Raw genomic sequence first — 6,821 nt, forward strand, 5'->3', positions numbered from 1 at the left:
TTTGGGGGGGGGGGGGGGGGGCGCGTCATCCTACATGTCCAAAAAGAGGAAAGCAAGGGAGTCGTTACTCTGCTACCCAGACTGATAATGCCCTAGGTTGATACAAGAAGTTTCCATGGCCACTACACAGTGGGAAGGGAATCTGGTGAGCAGAACACTAACTCAAAGCTTCAACCCAGAAGTGGCACATCACTTCCAATCACACTGAACTGGCCTAAGCTAGTTAGCCAACATTCCAAATTTCAAAAGGAACAAAGAAAAGTTCACACCATATTTCCAGGTGAGGAATATTTTTCAGCAGTGTGTCTACCACGCTTCTGATGGCATCCACTTCATTTCCAGGTTTTTGCAAACATGAGCATGTGATATATTGCTCTGATTTTATTTTTTTATATACTGATAGTTTTATTTCTTTGGAATAGATTTCCAGGGAGTGCTGGATCAAAGATCATATGTACTTTTAATTATTACAGATGTTATCACCCTGTTTCTTAAAAGGATATAGGATTTCACATTTCTTCCACCATTTCTTTTTAAATACAAATTTTCCTACATCCCTAGCAGCAATAGATATTATAGCTCTTTTTAATATTGTAAGTCTTGTGCATGTAGAAGTCTTTCATTATTACTTTGATTTGCATTTCTCTTGTTTAAATTTATCTCTGATTAAATTTATTTTATGTTAGATGTACTTACCATTTGTCCATTTTTCCATTGACTTGGTAGTTGCCTTTTTTCCTTCTATTAATATTAAGCCTTAGACATGTTACATTATCATCTGTTATAACTAGCTTTTCATAATCTAGTATTTGTCTGTAGACTTTATAGTATATAGAGGCCCAGTGCACGAAATCCGTGCACGGGAGGGGGCGGGGGGCGTGTCCCTCAGCCCAGCCTGCACCCTCTCCAGTCTGGGACCCCTCAGGGGATGTCCAATTGCCAGTTTAGGCCCAACATCCCTCTCACAATCCAGGACTGCTGGCTACTAACCACTGGCCTGCCTACCTGCCTGATTGCCCCTAACCGCCTCTGCCTGCCAGCCTGATCACCCCCTAACCACTCCCCTGCCAGCCTCATCACACATAACTGCTCCCCTGCTGGACCGATCAACTGCCCTCCCCTGCAGGCCTGGTCTCTCCCAACTGCCCTCCCCTGCAGCCCAGTCGCCCCAACTGCACTCCCTGCCAGGCTGATTGCCCCAACTGCCCTCCCCTGCCAGCCCAGTCGCCCCCAACTGCCCTCCCCTGCCAGCCTGATTGCCCCCAACTGCCCTCCCCTGCCAGCCCAGTCGCCCCCAACTGCCCTCCCCTGCCAGCCTGATTGCCCCCAACTGCCCTCCCCTGCCAGCCTGATCGCCCCCAACTGCCCTCCCCTGCCAGCCCAGGTGCCCCCCAACTGCCCTCCCCTGCCAGCCCGGTCGCCCCCAACTGCCCTCCCCTGCAGGCCTGCTTGCCCCCAACTGCCCTCCGCTGCCAGCCATCTTGTGACAACATGGGGGCAGCCATCTTGTGATGACGTGGGGGTGACCATCTTGTGACACAAGGGTGTGAGGGTCAATTTGCATATTACCTCTTTATTAGATAGGATTTTCCATACCAAAAGTTTTATTTTTATGTCCTTTCTGAGTTTTCAATCAGTTAAGGGGCTTCTTCTTGACTCATGATAGTACATATAGTCACATACTTGCTAGATTTTTTTTAATTTCATTTTTAATTACAGTTTACATTCATGTGTATTAGTTTCATGTGTATACATAGTGGTTAGACAATCAAATACTTTACAAAGCACAATATATATATATTTTTTTAATTTATTCAAACGAATTCTTGTGGATAGCAAAAGATATGGGTGTTATATACTTAATTTTCTTCAAAATAGTCATTTGTGTCAGCATCATTTATTAAAAATACTTTGGGCCACTAAAATGATTTTCCATCTTTGTCATATAGTAAATTATGTTACTAATAAGTATTTCTGAAATTTCCATTTGTTTCTTTAATTGGTCTATTCATTACTTTATTTTTCTGAAAACAGTAAGGAATAGTGAAAGCTGTACCCAAAGGAAGTTTATGGACTTAAGCACTTTTATTATTAAACCCCAAAATAAAAAATAAAGGAACTAAAGCCTCACGTTAAAAATTAGAAACAGAACAATAAAAAAAACATTTTTTAAAAAAACTAGGAAAAAGAAATTAGGGAATATAAAAATCAATGAACTACAACTTACTGCACCACACTACCATACCCTATCCAAGAAAAACACAAGCATTTGGTTTTTTAAACATAAATTAGATAAACACCTAAGCCTAGTCAAGGAGAAAAGACGAGAAAAGAAAAGTAAAAAGGTGAAAGGAGACATATCACAGATACAGAAAGGCTTTAAAAATTGCCTTTAACATTCAACTATTCCATGCCATAAAAATGGGTGAAAATCTCCCAATTTATGAGGCCAGCATACTTTTAATAAAAAGTTGTAGTAAAAATGGTGTCAAAAAGGAAAATGAAGGTAACATATAAGTATATTATGTAACATATACTTTGAGATTGACAAACCCTAAATAAAATATTGGCAGTTACAATCCAGTAATGGCAAATACATGATGCCCTATAACCAAGTTCAAGGATGTTCAGTATCAAAAAATATAGTAATTATTATTTCAAAGATTAAAGGCAATTTTTATGACAAAAAATTCAGTTATTAATAAAAATATTTAAATGATAATAGAGGAACTTGTTAAAATATGATATAGACTAACTCCTAGTAACAAATATATTAAATAGTGAAACAACCATTAAATTAATATCAAGCACTAAACAGGCTCTCATACTATTCAACATTGTTTTCACACTTGGAGCAGATGTAAACAACACAAGAAAATAACGTAAAATTTGGAAAATAAGAGATAAAAGGTATGGTTTTGCTGTATAGGTGATTAAGAAAGTTAGGAAACCTGTTTTATTTTATTTTATTTTATTTTATTTTATTTTATTTTATTTTTAAATATATTTTATTGATTTTTTACAGAGAGGAAGGGAAAGAGATAGAGAGTTAGAAACATCGATGAGAGAGAAACATCAACCAGCTGCCTCCTGCACATCTCCTACTGGGGATGTGCCCGCAACCCAGGTACATGCCCTTGACCGGAATTGAACCTAGGACCTTTCAGTCCGCAGGCCGACGCTCTATCCACTGAGCCAAACCGGTTTCGGCAGGAAACCTGTTTTAAATGAAGAAGAAAATTTGTTACATTGCCTGGATAAATACACAATGAGAATCTAGGAAAGAAATTGTGTGTGTGTGTGTGTGTGTGTGTGTGTGTGTGTGTGTGTGAATTATTCACAAGAATGACCAAGTACTATAAAATACTTAAGAATCTATATAATAAAGAGCCAGGGTCATAACAACCGAAGCCTCAACCAGACCAGAAGTCAGTGCTGGGTTGCCGTGGCGACCCAGCACTGACTGGGGCCACTGTGGTCGCCCCACCCAGCACTGACTGCCAAGGGAGCTGCGGATCAGGCCTGGAGAGAGGCTTGCAGAGAGAGAGGCAGGGTATGATCCGTAGCCTCTGTGGCAGCTGTTGATCAGAACTTGCCTCTCTTTCTTTCCCAGCCTGGCCAACAACTGCGCCTCCATTTCTCTCCAGGCCTCCACCTGGTCTGCTGATCAGCCCCGCATTTCTGATCAGGCCCTGTTGATAAGCCCAGAGATGCTGACTGGCATAGAAACTGACCAATTAGAACCAAATCTGGGTGGATGTAAGGAGCCAATGCTGCCTAGGAGGCAGAGCTTTTGACACTGACTGGAATAGAAACTGACCAATGAGAACCAAATCTGGGTGAATGTAAGGAGCCAATGGCTGTCTAGGAGGCAGAGCTCTTGATGCTGACTGGCATAGAAACTGACCAATCAGAACCAAATCTAGGTCAATGGTGAGGAGCCAATGGCTGCCTAGGAGGTAGAGCTTTTGACGCTGACTAGCATAGAAACTGGCCAATCAGAACCAAAACTGGGTCAACTGTGAGGAGCCAATGGCTGCCTAAGAGGCAGAGCTTTTGACGCTAACTGGCATAAAAACTGACTAATCAGAACCAAATTGGCCAGCAGAGGAGGGCAGTTGGGGGCGAGATCAGGCATGAAGGGGAGGGCAGTTGGGAGCGAGATCAGACCGACAGGGAGGGCAGTTAGGGGCGATCAGGCAGACAGAGGCAGTTAGGGGCGATCAGGCCAGCAGGGAGAGCAGTTGGGGCCGATCAGGCAGGCAGGCAGAGGCAGTTAGGGGTGATCAGGCAGGCAGGCAGAGGGGTTAGGAGCAATCAGGCAGGCAGGCAGGTGAGTGGTTAGGAGCCAGCGTCCCAGATTGTGAGAGGGGTCCCTGATTGGAGTGGGTGCAGGCTGGGCTGAGGGGACCCCTCCTTCAGTGCACTAATTTCGTGCACTGAGCCTCTAGTCCTATATAATAAAAGCCCAGCGACCATAATGGCAGAACGACCAGAATGACTGCTTGACCAGTCACAGTGAGGTGCACTGACCACCTCTTGGTCCCTTTCCCCAGGCAGCAGGCTCCCATCACCTGATGGCAAACGGGAACCCAGGGGTGGGTGGCAGGGAATGCAGGCAGTGCTAGGCCAAGGCCCCGCCCTGCTGGTCACCCCACACACAGACGGCAACCTGCAGTAGGCGTGGGGCCTGCGAGTGGGTGGGAATGGCTGATCTCTTGGTTCCTTCCCTGGCCAGCAGGCTCCGATTGCCTGATCGCCTGATGGCAAACTGGGAACCCAGGTGGGTGGCAGCGGGGGGGTGGGGCAGCTGCTGGCATTCAGGGAAGATGGCCCTGATCGCAGCCTAGGCCTAGGGACCATACCCACACACAATTTCGTGCGCCAGGCCTCTAGTAAATTTAATAAAAGCACATAACCTGAATGAGAAAACTACACTACTTCATTGATTAGACCTACAGGAATGGAAAGACATAGATAATCACGTTCTTGATGAAAGGGCTTAATACTGTAAAATCTTCAATCCCTTCCTAATATGTAACTGTAATTGAAATTTATGTAATGCCAGTAGCATTATTATTTTAGATTTTAAAATCTCAGAGCTTATATAAAAGAAAAAACTGCCTGAGAGGAGTCAGAAAAAAAGGAAGTCAGTAATCCAATTGTTCATTGTCACCAACCCTCTACCTGCTGTGATGGCGAACCTTTTGAGCTCACGTATCAGCATTTTGAAAAACCCTAACTTAACTCTGGTGCCGTGTCAATATAGAAATTTTTTGATATTTGCAACCATAGTAAAACAAAGATTTATATTTTTGATATTTATTTTATATATTTAAATGCCATTTAACAAAGAAAAATCAACCAAAAAAATGAGTTCGCGTGTCACCTCTGACATGCGTGTCATAGGTTCGCCATCACTGATTTAGGTTGTGAGCTTTAGAATAAATTAATTGCTGCTTGTTATCTGAGCAGTATTTGAAGTACTAATTAGCATGTTATAATAACAGTTCTTCATTTGTTTTTAATCCTTAAATCACTAGATACTTGGCTATAAATAGGATAACCACAATACTCCTGGGGAGAAATTATTCTCTAGACATAGCACTGGTCATGATTTCCTCAAGTCGCCAAGTAACCTAAAAGCCCTGGGCAAGTCAAGGTTCATGGACTGGAGACTCCACCCATTCTGGGATAGGAAATGGTTGTCAGACTTTTCCTGTCTTTGTCAGGATTTTTGACAATGACATCACTGATCAATGTTTTAAGTTTGCCCCCAGATAAAAACCAGCCCACTCCCTCACTACCTTTCCCTTTCTGCCTCCCCCCTCACATTTCTCTCTCTCACACACAAAACTGAAAGTTTCAGAAATATGCCACACTTATTTGAAAATAATGAATTTTGGAAAATTGGGGGGATATATATCAAGGCAGATTATTTTCTAATTCTGTTTAATTGTTATTGGCATGATCAAATTAGCATGAGCAATACATTTCTTTAAAAACATTTGTTTTAAAATATCCAAAAGCAGCCCTAGCTGGTTTGGCTCAGTGGATAGAGTGTTGGCCTGTGGACTGAAGGGTCCCGGGTTTGATTCCGGTCAAGGGCACATGGTTGGGTTGAGGGCTCGATCCCCAGTAGGGGCATGATTCTCTCTCATCATTGATGTTTCTATCTTTCATTCTCTTTCCCTTCTTCTCTCTGAAATCAATAGAAATAAAAATGAATAAAATTATATTTTAAAATATCCAAAATTAAAATTTTTTATTGTGCCCAAAACTGACCTTACACATTTTTATGAATTTGTTTGACCTAATTAACTTAGACTGGTCATCTTCATATTATTAATAAATATGCAAATATAATACTTATTTCAACTCAGCAATACATGCTATTTCTTTGGAAAGTCACAGGTTTTCTTACAGCAATTTTTAAAAAGGCCTTTCTTATTCAAGAATCATGATATTCATTTTAATCTGACTCCTCTAAGAGAAAGTAACTAAAAATTCAGAAAGCTAAAAAAATACTGAAAATCAGCCCAGCCAGAGTGGCTCAGGGTTTGAGCGTTGACCTGTGAACCAGTAATTCACAGCTCAATTCCAGGTCAGGGCACATGCCTGGGTTGCTGGCTCAATCCCCAGTTCTCTCTCTCTCTCTCTCTCTCTCTCTCTCTCTCCCTTCCCCTCTGAAATCAATAAAAATATATTTTTAAAAAAGATACTGAAACTCTCAGACAGCTAAAGCATTTTTTAAAATATAATCTTCTATTTAAAGTATAATTTACTTACAGAAAAAAATATATAGAACATGAATAAATATA

The sequence above is a fragment of the Myotis lucifugus genome, unplaced genomic scaffold (assembly GCF_000147115.1).
Source record: "Myotis lucifugus unplaced genomic scaffold, Myoluc2.0 scaffold_59, whole genome shotgun sequence".
Taxonomy (NCBI): Eukaryota; Metazoa; Chordata; class Mammalia; order Chiroptera; family Vespertilionidae; genus Myotis; species Myotis lucifugus.